Raw genomic sequence first — 18,893 nt, 5'->3', positions numbered from 1 at the left:
AGGTACTTGTACTTACACTTTTACTACATTTCAGGGGGGGAATATTGTACTTTTTACTACTTCCCATTTGGACTGACAACTGACAGCTAGTTACATTTGAAGACCGAGATTTTCCCATTCAAAACATATGATCGTCTTATAAACATATGATGAATTTTTATAGATTAAACTACCAAGCAGTAGTTAAATTTGCATCACCTCAACCAGCCGTAACATTTAAATGCTATGTACACATCAATTAATCAGTAAGATTAATCCAATATCATCTTTGGATTTCCCAACTCAATACAGTGCAACCACTGTAATAAAATGAGGATTTCTCATCTACGTCCTTTCAGTAGTTATCAGAGCTTTTCCCCCCAAGCTGTTTGAGAGACATACTGTACATATTATAAATTATTTTTCCTGTTTTGATTTCATCTGGTGAGAGGCTCCCTCCACTTTACCTTGTACTCTGAATGTTTGGGTTCAGTTGTTCTTACTGTAAGTACAAACTGTGTTTAGATTGTATGCTTACATTTGATATAAAATTTGCTCTAAAAATGTGGTTTCAGATTGACATTTGATCATATGGTGTGATGTAGAGTATGGATTAAAAGTCTCTACTGTATATTATTGTGGTTACTTACTCCCCATCCCCCCACTACCTACCTACCTACACACACACATACACACACATAGTTACAAATTCACCATCACATCGTTCATAACATATCCGCTGAGGAAGACTTTGGGATGCTGAATGAAAGCTACAGAAAAGTCATCTGACCATTTTAACAGTCATCTTGCCTTTGGGTTCTCACAAAGAACAAAAAAAAATGTTAGCTCCTCTTTTTTTGTTATCTTTCACAAAGCATATTTGAAGGAAGATGCTTCCTAAGGCCATTTTTTGAGCTACGTTAAACACTGTCTTTTGCATGATGTCAAAGACCTTAGCCAAGAATTGTACAGAAACGATGCTGGCAAAGGTAGCAGATCACTGCTTAGGATATAGGCTCCTTTGGTGTTCCGGCTCTGCATTTTTAAAAAAATTATTATCAAGTAATAAAACGCCAGGAAAAGAAAATAAAGGCTTATTTCCTTCCCCAGAAGAATTTAGAACTGAGTCTAAGTTTAGTTTAAGTTAAGAGTAAGATCTCCCCTCAAATAACCCAATAACTCTAACCCTGAGTTAAGACTGCTTTTTTCCCCCCACTTTTTCTAAAGGTAAAAAAAAAAATAACTCAGTAAATATCAAGGAAAATAATCACATTTGATGTGAATGAAAAAAAAACGTGGAGTAAAATGAGAAGGGTGGGTTTGAGTTGGAGTTTCTCTGTTGAATCTCGCGGTATTTGACAGCTTCCCTCCACTCTTTGACACTTGCCCCTCCTCTGCGCTCCGGGAATGCTGGGTTGTTTACATTACTGGCACACGGGTCAGAAGTGCGGTGTGATGAGGGGGGCCTAGTGGAGAGAGACTGTCTGAAAACACGTACACATCTCGACTGGCTCTGCAGCAGCCGCAGTAGAGGCTCTCTCTCTCTCTCTCTCTCTCTCTCCCCCTCTTTAAAAAACAAAACTTTACAGCGCTCAAGCAACAGTGCCACGCAGGAAGAGAGGGCCCGACGAGTCGACTTTTTGAAGCGCCCTTGGAAAGAAAAGGGAAAGTCAAAACAAAGACGACCGCCATAACCATCAGGAGAAGCTCTCAACGTGAAGAAGGAACAGCTTAGCAACAGAGTCCCACTTCCTGGTAAGAACTCAGACAGCTGACAGTGAATTTATGAAACTGTACTACAGTGGACGGCTAATGAGCCACTTGTAAACTGTTTCCTCGCTTTATTTTTGACTTGTTTGGGAATTGACAGTTATAGAAAGCTCATAATAGTCACTAGTTGTTGTTCAGATGCGACCTTGACAGTCACTTGAAAAAGTTTCTACGAAGTTCGCTAGCTAGCTTAGCCTGTTTCAGGCTATTAGCATGTTGCATTGCTAACTTTCACTACCTTGAATTTACAAAGTCGCCGCTGTCATTTGAAGTTAATAATGACACTGTAGTGTTATTACAGAGTGCGAAATGACAACTTAGCTTTCTACACATAGTAACAAAGCCATTTAGCTAAATATGTGGTGGAAACAAGACAGTAGTCAAATAGATTAGCCACTTATTATTGCCATGCTACTGTGACTGTTACAATGATGTTACAGTACACATGAGGCACAATTACTTCCTCATAAGGCCTTAAACTTCTACTCTTAAACATGAGACTGAGGCAATGTAGATCACGTTTGTCTTTTTTTCTGTATTGTTACACTAAGGCCGATTTATGTTTGTGTGTGTGTTTGCAGTGTAGGGATGTTTATGTGTTGTTTATGATTATTTTACTCTGTGTATCTATTCAGTATTTTAGGGAAAGTGAGTGTTTCCAAGTCAAAGAGAATTATTAGGTAGATGCTCTCTTTCATGTGCCTGTTTTGTCATGAAATTGCATGTTTCATGTGCATCCTATAAACTTAACGCACCACAAAGGTGGCAGACTACATGTGCATACCTTACATGCTCTCAGGTGGAGGGTAGATACCTGGCTAAATGAGCAATCTGCATAGCTTCATTTTATCTGCTTAGGTTAAGCTTAGCTGGCAGCTTCCACTGAATGCCAGTGCTCGTTCAGCTGTCCAGCCACACTCATTGACAATTTATTTATAGGGCCCTGTTTATGTGTATGAAGGGGGGGAGCTAAAAATGAAAAACAGAGCTAATGGAAGTAATATTTAGGTGATAGATGTCTGATGAGGCAAAGGTAACCCACTGAAACTTGATTCATGAACTGTAGGTAGGGAAGAAGCATAAAAACATGCAAAGAGAAGGGATAGTTTAAATGGCTACATGCCAGTAGCAAGTGATGACATGGAAATAGGCTAAATGACTTTGTCTTTCACCAAGTTGCTTGTTAGCTCATTGAGGCTGGTGGTATTCAAGTAATTGTTATTTGTGGGGATAACATCAATTTGAGAGCGAGACCTCATACAAATGGAGAGTCCAGCAGATTGTTGTGGGCATGATTGATGCATTGGCTGAGGCTGGGTGATATGAACAAAGTGAAATATCATTATATTTTTGACTAAATACCTCAATATTGATATTGTGACAATATTGTAGGCAGGGTGCAAAATTAGCTTTTTTGTCTACTAGCCAAATGGCAAGTGAATGTTCAAATTTTACCAGCCACTCAATAGATTACTATTTGCATATTTTACCAGCAGTTGGCTGGTGGCTGGTGCTGATTTTGTGCCCTGATTGTAGGGATGACTATTGATACTTCCACAAAATATTTACACAGTTTTTTTTGATAAATAATCATCAGTAATAGGGATATAGTAACTAAGTGGTTAAAGGCAAATAATAGAACAGCTAGAATCATCTGATAAGTTCAGAAAATTACATCACTTTCCTGTAATGCAGCCTTTAAAACCAGGAAAAGACAACACTCCTGCCATATCACGATATGCCGTTATCCAAAATCTAAGACGATATCTAGTCTTATATCACAATATTGATATATAGCCCAGCCCTACATCAGCCAGTGCGAGTATTAAACAATAAATGCTGCCACTTATGCAAATGTTAATCAATAGATTACTTAAATTGTTTAATCAACAATAACAAGTTTAATAAGTCAGGGTATCTTTTAATCAAGTTAAGTTTTAATAAAATCAAGTTAAAGCTTAAGAGCAAGTATATGAATTTATCCATTTGTTATTTACAACCCTCATATGTTGGACTTCAACCAAACTAGTTAACACATACTTTCTGTTCATGATAGTCACGGTATTACACAGAAATTCTAACACAAGACCACTTAAGTATTTCTTCTGAACCAAGTTGTTGAAACAAATACTTAAAAGCCATTGAGTTGTTTTCAGCAGAAATGATGTCAGTATGCTTTTGTAAACCATATAGTTAAAGTGTGTATTATATGCTGAAACATATCTGTCTGGAAAGACTTGAAGGTTGCTCCTAGCTTTCTGTTTCTGTTTCTGTTAACACTACAAGAGTTATAGCTTGGAAGACAGGGTTTATTTGGAAGAGAGCTACTGCTTGTTGTAAAGAGTTGGTTTATTTGAATGAAAAATAAATCAAGAAGTCTTCTTTGGGGGGGAAAAAAGTTACTTGTGTGACTCACTGCTTTTCTTATGAGTCAGAATGGTTATTGCAAAACCACGAAATGCTGATTACATCCAAAGCTCTGTCCAGACTTGAGTGGACAGCTTTGTAATGGCTCATCTTTCACATTCTAATAATATTGATAATAATAATAAAAACAACAGTAACAATAATCATTCCAATACACATAATAATTACAATAAGCATAATAATAATAATAAACTTGACAAGAGATAAAATAGAAAAAGAAATAAGGAGAAAATACATCTAAAATTAAACCCCACAGATGAAGTATACAAGTATGTAGGCAGCCTGGCCGACCCATTCTGGGGGGTCACACGTAGGTTGAAAACATTAACTCATGCCATGTCGCTGTCGCTACCTATCATAGCCAAATATTTCAGGCGTCACACTATCACATTTGGCTACGCTGCAGAGAGATGATTCAGACGAGAGTTAGTTGGAGCCGACATACCTTGTTGACCCAATTATTACTCACTTCTATGTCGCCACATTCGATCATCGTCAAAGACAACAGGCTTTAGTCTGCCAGCATCATCAGGTGATGGAGATGAACACCGGCTGGCTCTGTGAAGTTGACTATCAAGGAATGTGTCATGAACCGGATGATCAGCAAATGGCTGCCAAATGTTTGCATCAGTGTCTGTGGTTGGGGATTTGTGCCAGTTTATCCCACTTTGAATTTCAGCTTGATGAGAGGTGGATTGTTTTTGACAGACATTAGCAAAACTTAATTATTTTTGCTTTATTCTATTGTTTGAATTTAAATAAAGGTAGCCAGACTAGAAAGTCGTGATAGCAGTGTGTTTAGGCTCTTTGACTGACAATCCCTGAAAAAAAAAAGACGCATAGAAAAAGGAGCTTTGTCATCAAAATACTTGACCCTTTCCCTGCACAATTTATTTTACTTGATTATTGGTGGAGGCACTTACGATTCCATTATTTCATGAGAGAGAAGAAACAACAGCATTTCCCTTGTTTTGACATAGTCTTTGTTCACAACATAAATATTGGCCAATGTCAGGTCAGTGTAGTCATAACGGCAGCTTTCTACTATTGAGACATTCAGAGTTAGACCTAAATTCTCATTCATTGTTGTGGATAAATCTGCTGCACCCAAAGCAGTGATTTAGCGCAGTGGAATTTACCAGATCGCTCTATCCTGTGAGAGTTTCCTGTTTTAAACCCTGGAGCTGGCCCCTTTACTGGATTAAAGATCAGATGAGACATTTGTCATCTGACCACTTTAACAGTCATCTTGCCTTTGGGTTTACACAAAGAACAAAAAAATGTTAGCGCCTTTTTTTTTTTTCTTTTTCGCAAAGCATATTTGAAGGAAGATGCTTCCTAAGGCCATTTTTGAGCTACATTAAACACTGTCTTTTGCATGATGTCAAAGACCTTGGCCAAGAATTGTACAGAAACGATGCTGGCAAAGGTAGCAGATCACTGCTTAGGATATAGGCTCCTTTGGTGCTCCGGCCTTGCAATTTTTTTTTGTTAATATGAAATAATAAAAAAACAGAAAAAGAAAATACAAGCTTGTTGCCTTCCCCAGAAGAATTTCGAATTGAGTCTTTCCTTTCCAGGCTTAGTTTGGTAGAGTTTAGAGTAAGGTCTTTGGCAATGAGAGTGGGCTGTCTAAGCAGCTTCTTACACTCCCCTCAAATAGCCAGCCTGTCAATATTTTTCATATCCATCTCCGTTCTATCTTATGAAGGGTCACTGATGTTTCAAGCATTCAAATATCCTTAGAGGATGCCTCGCGGCTCCTCACGTCACGTGAAAGTTCTCAATTTCACTGTGGCATTGATGCTTTCTCTCACTGGGCTCTACAGTGCTCTGGGGGGAAACAGACAACAAATACATGCAAACACAAAAATGACTGACCTAGGACCCTGTTTAAAGTTTATGAAACGCTTTCAGTGACCCCAGGTCAGCTTATGCCATGACCACACAATATCAGTGATTTATTTCACCGCAAAGGCTGTTTTGAAATGCTTTTTTTTTTTTTTTTTTTTTTACAGCCATGCTCTCATCTTCAGCTGTGAAATCCTCTATATGAAACAACTCTATTAACATGTAATGGAGTAATGAACCTATTCAAATAATGGATTCATTAAAACAATAACAAAGAAGGCATTTTTTTTACTTATAGTAAAGAGCCTTTTAGCGGAAAAAATGTATTCAACAAAGAGGAAGTAATAAACGGCTTCATAATGCCTGCCTTGCTATAATGCACGCTGGAAAGGTTCAGACAAGGCCTACTTAGAAATAATGTTGTTAATTTACATGGAAAGTAGGTAGATATCTCAATGAAGACTATGATATATGTCATTTTGCTGTAGTGTGCTGTAGCTTCTTTTAGTTAATTGGAAATGGGGAGTTGACCAGTATAGCTGTGTAATATAGCTAAAATGCTTATTTGTTAAATACACTGATGCTTTTGTTGTGTTCAGTTTGTTAATTAAGTGGGCCTTATATTTGTGTGTCAGTACTTTAACCTTTTAATACAGTGGCAGCTTGCATAAAAATGACTTATTCGGGCTATTTCTGGACTAACTTCACATGCATTATATTGTAGATATCTGATATCTAATATCTAGTATCAGAAATACGCCTGCAGGTTACCGCCTGTTGAGGAATATGCAGCTGTATATTGTTATCTAAACAAAGCTACTAAAGCCATGTTGGCATATTGGGAACTGTCCTGGAAAGATGGCTCTCAAGCACTATTGTTTTTTTATTCAAGATCACTCTCCAATTGTCCCTTCTCCCTCTCTTTCTCTTTTGATTATCCACATGCAAAAATACGAATCCCTCAGGATACAAATTCACTTTCACAGAATAATTACAAGATGCTATATGCCACTGTAAACACCACATCAGTGACAGTGACAGTATGCATTTGTCATGAGATGAGACAAAAGCAATATGAATTTGCACTCATGAACAGAATGAGAGAAGATGATTTTTTTTTTTTTTTTTTTTTTGTGTGTGTTGCTTGCTTACTGTGCTATGGGCGTTTGTTCCAGCCTCACCACAAATGAGCCTTAATGTTTCACATGGGATTTGCTGCAGAAGAGAGCAAATTTGTATGAGAGCATCTTGTTTTGACAGACTGTCTGTTTTACCCTCCCCCTTTCTAGTGTGAAAAGCCAGGGACATTTTTTTTTCTGTCTTGCACACTGTCTTTCTTTCTCACTTTCATTTTTTTTTCTTTCTTGTGACGTCACAGGTTGATTTGCAAGAGAAGGATCGGGGCACACTAAAGGCTTTATTTATTTATGGTAGGTTGCTCGACACTTTTTGACAAGTGTCGCTCAACAGAAATTCAAGAGTCATGCAACATTTTCAATTCATGCTTTGGCGAAAGGTTTCGGTTGTGTCTCCATGTCACCAGATGCTATCCTCCAGCTGGCTTGTTTAGTTACATCAGCCTTATATCATCCCAACCGGGACTAATTAAACAAGGATGTTACAAGTTATCTAAGGTAACAGAACAAAATATCAATAAGGAAGTTCAGTGAAAACTACAATCTCCATGGCGACGTTAGCACTACCCAATCACACTGCGTGACAAAATATGATGGTGTTCGCAACATAACAAAATTCTCCAGGTGCGCGACATAAAGGAAAGTGTTGAGCGGCACTTTTTTCTGTTGAAAATATGTCATTTCTGCCTTATTCGTTGTTGTTTGTAAGCCATTGCATTCTGGGTACACCAGCTCTGTTAAAACAATTGAAACCTTTCTATTATTCTGTTCTATTCTCATGTTGCAAGTAAGTGAACTGCAAAACAAACAAACAGCAAACAGTTTACATTAATGATATTCACATTGTCCTTGCGTGTTGGCTGTTGGTTTTAAACTTGGTTTTGAAAAAAGGTTAATGTGTTAGAACTACAATTTTTCATATGCACCATGCTAGTACGTGCTGCTATTAGATGAAAACGGTATTAAGACTGTTTTCTTCATGATGGCAATGTAAAACTGTCCAAATCCCATCCACGTACACAGTTCCACGAGGAAACTATTAAAAGAAAGAGTGTCATGCAGTCTGTGTTTTCTTAATGTGGAGCTATTCAGTCGTTCAAAATTGGATTGGCTTTACTGATTTTAATGTGAATATACTCTGAAAATGGTCTGGCTCTGTGTTATGTAGTAAAATCTATAGATAGTCTTAGATGACTCTGATCGTGGGCAGAAAACCTTAATTGAGAAATCCATATATATATTTTTCTTTTCAGTCTGTCTTTGTTTCACGCTGTCCGTCTGGGTGCGGGGGACATCTCTCTCCCTCCCTCCCCTCCTTCCCTCTGTGTTTGTACCCTGACTCACAGCAGTCTTCCATGGTCTCCCTGGTCTCTCGGTTTGGCCTGGGGCTTTGAGGTTGTGGTCAAGGCCTAGGGGCATGAAGAAGGAAGAAGAGTCATAATGAGAAGCTCCCCTCAACTCCTGCTGCCCAGTCTGCCCTCGAGGCCCTTTGTCTCCCTCCCTCTCTACTTCCGTGCCACCCATCTTTTCCCCTCTTCCTCTCTACCGCCTCTCTTCCCCCCCTTCTTCCCTGCTTAATTTCCCCACTTCTTCCCTCTTCCTACACTCAACCTCTATGACTCTCAGTCTGTCCTGCCATTCTTGCCTCTGCCCTCCTCTCCTGGGGGTCCTCTCTACCCGGGGCCTCCTCTCAGCCTCCTCCTCCTTGCCCAGCCTGGCCCACAGTCAATGGGAGGCAGGCAGCCTGACTCCCTCAGAGCAGCAGGAAGCTGCAGCAGCAGGGGTTAGGCCTGTATGGCGCTGCCGGCTGGCTCTGTCAGAAGTCCTGCCAAGCCAAGGATGAGAGACCTTTGCCAGTGCGGTATTGGGGCACCGAATAAAAATATTTTACAGATGTCTGAAGGCAGGCATCAAGAGTCAGCAGCGGCTTACTAAGGCCTAGAGCAGAGGTGTCTTTTTAAGTGCAAACGATGGTGTGTTAATGTATTTTTGCACAGTATTTATGATGAAGAAAATGTAAGTTAAGAACAATGCATGGAGGAGAAAGGGTTTAATAAAGTGGTTTTCAGCAGTCTAGGCATTTTAGGAAGTGGGTGTGTGGTGGGAGGAGGGAACTAGGCTGGACTGATTTAGAAGTGATACATTTGGTTGGATTGCGTTTGAAGAGGGGGAGAATCCGACGCTACTGTACTGTGAATGCTTGGCTGGGCGCCCAACCAGTTCTGGCTTGACAGTTTAACAGTGAATATTTAACATTGCGCCACACTGCGGGGCTTGGCTGTAAACAGCAGTCAGCAAGCAGCATAGCAGCAAAGGCCTGTCTGACACTGGGCCTTGGTTGTGAAGCCCACCTAAAAACAATGCACAAGCAGGAAACACATCTTGAAGTTCTGATTTTAGAAAAAGGCAGATGGCATGGGCTGGTGGTGTCACACTGTAAAAAAAACACCAGGATCCCCTGATGAAAGCAGCTCCCGCTTGCTTTGAACAGCGAGTCTGTCATGGTTGGTGTCTGCTGTGTGGCTCCGGGTCAAACTGTGATACGCAACTACTGGAATTTGCGCTTTTTAAGTTTTTCATGTTCAAATCGACTGAGGGGAAAAACAGAGGGGGGAAAAAACAGGAAGTCTCATTAATATTAATATTCTAATGTGTGAAGGAGGCAGGGAAGACCTCTCTGGTTTAGCTGCTTTCATCCCCTGTTGTGGAGCTTTTCTCTCTCTTTTTCCATCTCTCTTGCTCTCTTTCTTCCCTTCTGTCTTTTTCTGCCGTTTCAGTTACTGGCATTTTCATTTTCTGAAAATCTCTCTTGTGATATAGATAAGCCTACACTTGTATTTTTTACAAGATTCTTTGGGTGAAAATATCTATTTAATGAACATGTAAAATGTTGGTGTGAAGCATCATCAAACATATCTATTGATAGTTCTAGCTGTAACACACAAATCAGAATATTAGGTGGCATTTTGGGGATATGAATGACCTAAATTTCAACAGGAATTTGGTCAGACTTTGGTGATGTTGAAATTTAATTTTGGTTGTGTGTGGGGATATTGATGATGATGCATCATGGACCATACTTTCCTTATATTATTTTGGATTAGTATTTGAGTATTTATTTTCTGATGGGTATAAAAGTAAACCTACGCCTTTTTTTAAAATGCAAACTGCTCCTCTCAAGTATAAATTGAGGGCAGCAGTTTGTGTGATTGCTCCTCTAAGAGACTGCTCCTCTGTGCCCAATGAACAGTTTAGATGAGGAGGTTCTCATTATTTGTGCTGTTTCTGATGACAGAGTGAAGATGTGGCAAGAGTGACAAAGTGTAAGCGCGGTTGTGTGATTGGAGAGGGATGGATGGGAGAGAAGAAAGGAAGGAATTGATTATACGATGTTTAGAGTGGAGTGAGACGGATTTGATGACAGGATTAAGATAGTGGTTAAGACTTTATTTGCTATTATGAGCTGGACAAGGATATCTATTTACAAGATTGTGACACATGATTATTTCCTGCTTTTCCAGGCTCTGTTCCCATCTCTGAGTATTTGTGAGAGGTCTTGTGTGATTTTGGAACTTGGACTCTGTAATTTCAGGCTAGTCACATTTTAAGGGGCCCAGTGTTCAGCTAAGCGGTCAAACAGAGTTTGGGATTCCTCATCATTTGCTCCATGTCTTTGAATTCATATGAGTCCAGCAGAGATTAACATCCCAATGGGAATTAGGTTTAAAATAAACAAATGGTGCGTTTGATGTTGAGTTGTGGCCTTGTTAAGCCCCAGTTGGCCCTGATATCTAGAAATGAGGCTGATTTGTGGAGTTTTACAGATGTTGGGTGAACGGAGGGCAGAGTCCAGCCTCTGTGTGAGGGATGGTGGAACAGGTCTGACATCTCTCCTGAACTGAAAAGGGAAATCCCTGCAGGCACAAAGTAGAGAGGAGGGATAGGGGTGGAGGGCGAGGATGGAGAGAAGTGCGACCCCTTAGGGGTAACGTTATTCTCTGATCGTCAGCTGCTTACACACACACTCGCGCACATTCTCGGATGCTCTGTCGGTGTGCCGGGTGATGCACTCATGCAAAGAAGGATGAGTGCCTGAGGAATAAAAATAAACGCTGAACTTCTTGTGTGCGTGCATTTGTGTGTCTGCCTATGCATGTGTTGTGCTCACAGGTATGTGGGGTTATGTTTCGATAATTATTTGAGTCCAAATGTACATTTTTGAGGTATTTGGCTTGCACTTTTGGCTTAAGGTAGCTAGAGCAGTTTAGAAACAGCAGAATAAGCTTCATTTCTCACTTCATTATTGTGCACCGAAAATAGACAAAGCATATATTTTCTTTCCCTAGAATACTGATGTGTAATAGAGACGTTGCAAGTAAAGAAATAGGAGCCAGCAGATTTTGTTTTCTCAAGTACCCATTTCAAAACATGTTGACTGTCTTTTATATAGTCACATTATTCCTGATTTATTTTCAGTCCAAGTTTTCCTCAAAGGCTCATCTACCCTTCAAGGCAGAGCCATATGTCTAGAAATGAACAATGCATCCCTGCCTGCATCACTGTTATTAACCGTCGTACTGTTTTTGTTTTTCAAATTTCAATTTCAGCAGGGTGGGGGAAAAGAAAAAAAAATCTTGAAGGAAACCTGAAGAAACCTTGAGCTGTTGATTTGGCTTTGCTTTCTAGATTTTACATATTTGGTCAAAGCAAATCATTTCAATGTGATGTGATCCTAAGCCAGGATGAACTGTGCTTCTGGAATCAACTGAAAGATTCACGTTATTGTCTGTTTCATACTAAGGAGTTGTCTTTCTTGGCAGTGTGACACCGACACTCGAATGCAGAGACAGCACTGTACTTGACCTCCGATAGAGTAGTAGTGCTCTGGATCTGGTTAGGAGATTGTGTGTGCGTGTGTGTGCGGCAGCCAGCAGGGCCCACCGCAGAAGCCACAGCAGGCTGAAACCGAACCAGAGCCAGACCAAGCTTGATTTTTGTGGAGCCATGTTCTCATGGGCCCACTATTAGTATGTATTCAGTATATGCATCCAGTTTGACATTTATTTCTGTGCGAGCCTGCATCTGTTCGGGTGCATGTTTATGTGTTTTATATTGATATGTGGGCCGCACTTTGTATTGCTTTTTCCACCTTTTAAAGTGACAGAGTTGAGGTACGGTTCTTTTGGGTCTTAGATGTTTCCATTACTGACGGTGAAGATGCTGAAGGGCTGTGGTCGTATTCCCCCGTCCCCCCCTCGGAGCATATAAGGCTTGAGCCCAGTAAAGCCCCAACACGAGCCCTTAGCCCTCACGTTAGCACTCAGCTATGTAACGAGACATGCCTGGGAACTGCTCCTCTCACATTACTAATGATTTGGACATCTTGCTTTTGTCATTTCCTCTTAGACAAACTTCGACGCTGACGCTGGCTAACTGCTTCAAACTATCCAGGGAGAAGGGGGAAAAAACCTGCTTGAAGGGAGTATGAGAGACTGCTGGTCTCTCATTCACCAGATGTTTTTTTTTTTTAATGGTTGTTTCACAGATGAGAAACTCAAATGACAGGCCTCATCGTCTCCAAACAACACAGGGATGGATCAGCAGTTGTTGTTTTGTCACTGCTGTCCTAGAACCTGCATACAGGGCAGAAAGCACTACTTCTGCTACAAGTTTCTCTATCAGTTGGTTGTTTGAATTATGCAATTTCTGGTTCAAATGGCCCATGTCTTCTCTGTCTCCTGCTTCATCACCTCCTTTATCGAAATTACCAGAGGTAAATGTAATTTCAGAGTCTGAATGCTGCCTGGAAGATGATGCTCTCGTGTGTTGACTCCTGTTAACATGATCACGAGGTTAGGCTTCAGAAAACACAGCTGTTTTGATGAAGACCAGACCCTTGGTCGCAATGCTGTGTAAAACAATCCTTTATTTAGAACAGAACATAAAACTGCGTGAGGCATTCCCTCATTTTATTTTTTTTTTATTAAATTTCCTCATTTGTCCCCATTTTTCTTTCTTTCTCTCTCTCTTTTTTTTTTTTTTTAAACTATAAGCCCTCTAGCCTTGCAGACAAACTGGGCCCCCGCCCTGTGGTACAGAATGTCACATCTGATATCCTGGTGCCAGAGGTGATGAAGCTAATTTGGTGGTCAGTCAGTGACATGGCTAACAAACAAAGCCCTTATTGGTCCTCCAGCACTGGAAGCTCTGCTCTGCTGCGCAATGCTCTGTTTTGCATCGTGAATGCCACGGGGCACTAATGCAACCTAAAGCCTTGGGATCTTCGTTATGCTGCGGTGTGCAAATTTGGGTGTGGATATTTGGTTCAAATAAATTGAGAGGTGTGCTCCCTAAGAAAATACCTAAATTGCTGCTTTAATAACCAAATAACTAAATTATCATAGACTTTAGCTTTATTTTGCTGCTTTTGTTTTGCTGGTGGCTTACAGTGTAAAGATTGTTCAATGTAGAGAGGTTTAAATAGCGTATAATATACTGAGCTCAACCTGAATATATTAATTTCAAATATCCTAACATATTTGGGGGTTTTCACATTAAAGTGCCACATTTGAACAGCCTCAACAATGACAGCACTGCTTTGCACTGCTAGACCTGGCAATCATTTGAAGATTTTATGTAGAGCTGCAACAGTTAGTTGATCAATCAATTAGTTGATCAACAGAAAATTAATCGCCACCTATTTTTACAGTTGATTAATCGTTTTTTCGAGTCATTTTTCAAGAGGAAATGTCCAAATTCTCTGATTCCAGCTTCTAAGCTAACTAAATATCTTTGGGTTGTGGACTGACATCTGTGGACGTCATCTTGGTCTATGGGAAACATTGATCTACATTTTTCAAAATTTTTGGACATTTTATAAACCAAAGAACTAACCAATTAATTGTGAAAATAATCAACAGATTAATCGATAATGAAAATAATCATTAGTTGCAACTATAGTTTTATGTTCTTAAGTACAAGACTTTATAGCTCTTTCTTTTCTTACATTACAATAAATTGAATATTTTGGGGTTTCTGATTGTTGGTTGGACAAAACAAGACATTTGATGATGTCATGTTGGGTGCTAGGGTATTATGATGGGCATTTTTCACTTTTCTCTGATGTTTAATAGACCAAATTATTAATCACCTTATCAAGAAACGATTAGCGTATTAATAATCAAAATTGCAACCCTAAATCAGACACTTCACATGTGTATTTCCATGTCTCTGTGTCAGCCTGGACATTATGTTAATAGTCTCAAAGATTTCCTCTATAATAGTGCATTTAACTTTATGTGGCACCCTAGAAGTTATAATTCTGTTCTCGGACCAATTTTAGCCAGGAGTTGGAACTACATCTATGCTTCAAACACGTGCCTTAGATATGGGGGGGATACATTCAAAATGTATTAGATGTCCTGCCTATTCATTCCCTTGAACATCCTAAAAAGTTATGGCATCACTTGCAGTTAGATCAGCCTGCCAAAATTAAGTGCTCTTGATTTTCACATATTATGCATTCAGTTTCTATTTTAACTGAGGTGTGATGGTGATATGGCATTTTGAAGGGCTGTGAATGTAGTGAGGGTGTGCAAGCATAGCCCAAACCCCCAGGGTCCCCTCTCCTGAACGCCTGGGGGGGTTCTCTCCTTCACACAGCCTGCTCCTTCACACACCGAGCTGGTTTCTGAGGGATCACACAGCTGTCTTAAATGCAGCTCTGTTTTTGCATACTTTGCCCACACAATTTTGTTTTCCTTACACAGTCAGCAATTTGTCAATATACCTTGTCTATTCTCAGTGATTGACAGTATGAATTGGTTTTACCTAGGAAAAGGGGGGGGGGGTGATGAGGAAAAGAAAGAGAGGGGTAGTGTGGCTGGTGGTCTTTTTTCAACCGGTACCATGGCTGTCTGTCACTCTTCTTTTATCATTGAAATTGGAGTTTATCTTTTACAAGCTTGAGTGGAATGTTTTTGTTTTTCGAGTGATTATTAGCATCCTCCTTGGCTGCCGTCGCCGGCTCATGAAATGAGCACATCAAACGGTGCTCTGCACTAACGAAGCGGCGCGGGCCGGCTGGCTGGCTGGCTGGCTGGCTCCTGCCTTTCGCTGTAAGGCACCTGCTGAAGTGACAGGCTGGCAACAAAGGGCCTCTCGCTATGAGAGAGTCGTCATTGCTGCTGTGGAGTGGGCAGGACAATAGAACAGAGAGGTGGCCCGGGCTTTTAGCCACGTGCCAGCTCATGTCAACAACACACTGGAGCAACAGAGCACAGAGGAGCACAAAGGGGAGGAGGTGGCGAGGACAAGAGCAAGCGAGAAGGAGAAAGGGGAGGAGAGTGGCTGACACCTGCATGTGCTTGAGTTCTTTTTTTTCAATGGCGGACATCTTTACTATACATGGTGGATGAGGATACGAAAGGAAAACTGAGATAGGAGGGAATACAAATGTGCAGGTGTGCACGCGCATGCAGACACACACACACACGCAGATGAAGACAGAGGAGAGTCTAGTGTTGTTAATGGAATTACTGGCTCATGAAAGGTCAGGTGATAGTGCGTACGTGTTTCATAGAGGCTGCAGTAGGTGAAATGTACACGCTCTGAAGCAGAGCACTGTGCTAGTTTGTTTGGATAGTTAGAGAATAAATCAGTTTAGGCCTCACATGAAGCCCAGGCTGTTTGTGCTGTGCTATTTACTTCTGCAGTGAAATAATCATTAGCCTATAAAAATCTGAAAGTGAAAAATGTAAAGAAGGCTATAAATAGTTAGCAAGCAGCATTATGGATCACCGGCCTTGTAGTGTCCCTATAGACCTCAGCAGTTTTCTTTGTCTTAATTCCCTTTTTCATCATTTCGCTGTGCTCCCTCCACAAGGGAGAGGCTGAAGGTCTGAGTTGTGCAAAGATATCACACATACTCATACACATATATGTGTATGTTATACTTTATTTTTATCTTGGTTTTTTTTTTTAACATCAGTCTGCAGACCTGCGTGTCAAACATGACTTTCAAACACATTAAACACACACCTTCACACTGAATTTGAAGAGCCTGAAAAATCACATCGATGTTTGATCAGATACATTGATCTGTACGCTCCAACACACTAAGAGATGAGACATGCGCACACTTTGTACAGTCTGAAAGAGACTTAGCCATTAATCCAGCCCAATGTTGTGACTGCTGAAAAATGAATCCTGTTTGATGTCAGTGTTATTGTTTGGTTCCTCTGTGTGATTGGTTGAGATTCACGCTGAGCTGCTCCCTGATTAACTTAATACTTTTGTAGCCAGATTTGGGAAACTGGAAAGTCTAAATGATTTGACTCTGTAGTGTCTTTGGCAGGCTTTGCAAAGCGTATTTCTAAAGGTTCCTCCTTTATCTTCATGCTGTTTTTTTTCATTTTAGATTGAGAGACAATAAAGTTTCCTCTCTTCATTTTGTATTCCACCAAGTCTTGGACGATCTTACTCAAAGACCTCAAAGACCGGCTCACATGCTGAGGTGTAATTGGTCCTCTCCTACTCTCTGTCTCTCTCTCCGCTCATGGTCCAACGTACACGAGTGCTCGCACATTTGGGCTAATGATTCTGAATAGTGATTAAAATGAATTGGAGAGTACGCTGCGTCTGTAGTATCCGGACCCCTCCATCATTAGTGGCTCTCTTTCTCTCTTTTCCTCTTTTTCTCTTTCTGTATCATCAGTGTTAGTCAAGCAGGGGTTTCAGACGAGGCCTGGGGTGGGCTTTCATGAGCACAGACTCAAAGGTTTCTCCACTTCTTGTAATCATGGACACCACTCTTCCAGCACTTTCACTGTCGTCTTCTGGCTCCTCAAAGGTGCCTTTGATTCCTTCACATCCTACACCCGGGCCGGATAGTGTCACATTATATTTTTCCTCTCTCTTTTTTTTTTAACTATCCACCCCAACCCTGCTCCTCACCCCCTTTCTTGCCCTTCTCTTTTCTCTCCTTCTCAGGCCCAAGCTCATCAGTCTGTGTTCATATTTATTGTCCTCGGATCGAGAGCTGATTTAGCACTCTTCTCTTTGGGACCGCTTACTTCCAGGACCCTTCCCCCTCGCTTCCTAATTCATCCCCCCTCCCTGCCAGTTTGCCTTGATCCACCTTTTTATAATCGGTCCCCTCTTTGTTTTTCCTCTTCTCCTATTTTAAATGAATAATGCAGAGAGGAGGAAATAGGGATTAAAGAGGACCTAAAGCCACTGCCAACTTCTGTGGTGCACAGCTCCCCACACCGTCTCTCACAGGACCATGAACACATCAGGGCTAACAAGCTTCTTTTTTTCCATACTGACATTTTTCTCAGTTCTGCATCTGTCCCACTCTGTCCTACTCCATCCCTGCTGTGCCCTGCTGGCTTTTACGTCCCCCCATTCAGTTTTGCTCTAGTTGACTGAAGATATGCTCTTTCATATTATGGTTGAATGACTTGTTGTTCACCACGTTGCAAAAGCCAACTTATACATACTTTTTATAGAGCACGTTTTTAAAGTTGGGCAAGAAGCTGGTTGTCAAAATGATGGGGGAAATGATAAAGTAAAAGAATTATTTTGCTCAAGAGGTCAATAAACAAGCTACAGAACATAAAATGTTGCATTTGCACAGTTAGCAGCATCATTTCCTGGTAAATGTTTGATGGATACTTTGAGTCTAATGTAGGAAGAATCTGTCTATTGGTGCATATTTGTTCTGGAAACTCAGTCTCAATTTCGGTCACAGCCCTCCTGTGTCTTTTCTGAAGGCACACCGCGTCACATCGGTGCCAACATAGAGGAGAATGGTGTTGTTGAGCAAATAACACAGGCAGTGATGGAAGGTGGGATGTGAGAATACCTGTGAAAAGCTCATATTTCTGCCCATATTTAGAAATAAGGTGTCCTGTGCAGCACACACCTGATTTGTCGGCTCCTGTGCAGTTAAAAAAAATCAGGTGTGTGCTGGAAGTGTAAGACAGAGAAGACAAAATATAACTCAATGGTTTTAATATCATTTTCTTTCCTCCTCTCGTGCTTCGTCACTATGTTTCTCCCTTCTTCTATCTTATATCTATATAGCTATGTGTGATTGGGCCTGCTGTGGGAATGTCGGGCTTGTCGGGTCTCATTTTAGATGGAAAATAGTCAGAAAACAGTGGTTGTTTACACAGCGTGGTTGGTGGTCTGGATGGGATGGGAAACTTTTTTTTCCCATTTCCTCAGAAAAAACAACCATCAGTTTGTCAGAGAGATATATATAGAGAGTTTTTGCTTGCTCACTTACCTTTACACTGTATCCTCATCCAGTACAGTTATGGATAATTTATAGAAACATTTGAAGTGTAACCTGTGAAGCCCTCCCTTCCTGAAAAATATGGGTCTGGTCTTTTTGCCTTCTCAACCTAGTGTTGAATTTGTATATCACTGAAGGATATTGATTAAAAACACACATGTTTTAATCCTGTCCTACCAAAGGCACTAAAACACAAGTCTTGATGGTAAAACTTGAAGCTTTAAATATATTTATTAGGATTTGAGGCACACACTAGTAGCATATCCACATATTTACCCTGTATTGATTCTCCCTACAGCACACCAAAAGTTCTATCCTGTTGTATATTTGCAGCTGTCTCAGACCAGAGCTCTGAACTGGGCTCTGGCATGCATCTATGAATAGTTAAGGGATTTAGCTTTTAGCTGCTGCTGCCCCATTGCTGCCAA

At 40.6% G+C, this 18,893-nt stretch overlaps 1 protein-coding gene across 2 annotated transcripts in view; it reads left to right on the top strand.

Moving 5' to 3' along the window:
• The first annotated feature begins 1,374 nt into the window (after window positions 1–1,374).
• The window catches only part of nek7 (NIMA-related kinase 7), a 64,817-nt gene continuing 47,298 nt past the window's right edge, over window positions 1,375–18,893 (top strand). The window contains exon 1 of one of the 2 annotated variants that reach the window (XM_044361679.1): window positions 1,375–1,734. The gene's annotated coding sequence lies outside the window, so the exon portion shown is untranslated. The remainder of the gene's footprint in view (window positions 1,735–18,893) is intronic. The other variant, XM_044361678.1, reaches the window with a different exon arrangement.

Source organism: Thunnus albacares, chromosome 9 (genome assembly GCF_914725855.1).
Source record: "Thunnus albacares chromosome 9, fThuAlb1.1, whole genome shotgun sequence".
In the NCBI taxonomy this organism is placed as follows: Eukaryota; Metazoa; Chordata; class Actinopteri; order Scombriformes; family Scombridae; genus Thunnus; species Thunnus albacares.
This window is presented reverse-complemented; position numbering and strand designations above follow the sequence as displayed.